Source organism: Parasteatoda tepidariorum, chromosome 1 (genome assembly GCF_982258835.1).
Source record: "Parasteatoda tepidariorum strain Cologne lab strain chromosome 1, Ptep-v5.0, whole genome shotgun sequence".
Classification (NCBI taxonomy): domain Eukaryota; kingdom Metazoa; phylum Arthropoda; class Arachnida; order Araneae; family Theridiidae; genus Parasteatoda; species Parasteatoda tepidariorum.
Window position 1 is genome coordinate 2,965,089 of NC_141755.1, and position 1,442 is coordinate 2,966,530.

The window sequence follows — 1,442 nt, forward strand, 5'->3', positions numbered from 1 at the left end:
ATAATAATTATTACATATTCATTAGCATTTATAATATTGATAAATTTGAACATAACATGCTTGAATGAACACGACAGAACTTGCTCTTCAGTTTCTGTCAAAATCTCCTGATGTCCTATAAAATGTATTTTCATGTGTTAAATCGTTTGATTAATTCATTAGACGAAAAATAATAGTTTACCAGCACGTTTCACGTGTTTCTTGTGAATTTTATTAGAGATAGTATTTCTGTGAATTTTGTACTTCCGAGAAGCTTCTGCAATCGACATACCACCAGCAACTGCTTGTAAACATTGTTGCAGCTTTTCTAAAGTGTAATCAAGGTAATTTCTCGTTCGAGGTATTTTTTTTATAACGTCTGACAATTTTTCTGTCGAAAAAAAAGCGAATGAAACTTTGCACAAAGTAGCCCCACAGTGCATTTTTTTTCATTTTTCGTTTATTTGTTATTAATTTTAAATTTTTTTTAACGCTAACATGATATAATTGTTTATTAAACAAAAATAAAAGATTTTGCACTTACGACAATTGTTTTATCAACGTCTTTGCATTTCACAGCTAAAGTTTCCACGCACACTTTTCGACATCCGACGTCCTCGGAAAATTGTTGACATTTTATGAACGAAACACACTCTGAGATCGTTTTAAAATTCGAAAAAATGTTTGTAATAATAGAAAAGACTTCTATCTTCAAATTCCACACATTTTTACCGTGAAATAAACATAATACTGAATAGTAGCACTTGAAAAATGCCAAATTCGAATTTGCACCAAGTAGCCCCCGCTGCACAAAGTAGCCCCGAATGACGGTACTTGAAATGACCACTAGATCAAAAGTTATTCAGGGTGTTTCAGTTTTTTACACATGTATGTTTGTTTCATGAGTTATTTCGAAAAAAATAAAAAGAAACGAATAAAAATTGTTGCAAGGATTATAATTATTATTAGTTTAACTATTTCAAACGAAATAGTAAAATTATTATCGTTTGATGTTAAAAACGGGTATTTCTTGAAAATGAAGAGATTGTTACGAAAAGAAGGTATAAATAGCGTCTAATAAGTTGTTTCTTCATGGTCTTCATTTTATCAAAACTAAGGTAAATTTACAACATAATGAAAGCCATTATAGAAATAACGAAAGTGATCTGTGATAAATATATTAGAACGATTTCGTTGATCTATTTTGAATGAATTGTGCTGTGATTGTTTTTTTTTTTTTTTTACAAAATCTTCCTATTAGTAACTCTTTATTGTTTGCACAAAAATCATCAATTATCGGTGCCATTTTTAATCCTAAGCAACAAAGGGTTTTACTGACGCACCATTTCTGCATTTTATGAGTCATGTGTACACTCGTAATGAAAAAAAAAAAAGGAAAGAAAAACTTTTTATTTAAAAAAGATGCAGATTTAAGTACAAGTTATAACAATGACTAAAGCTGA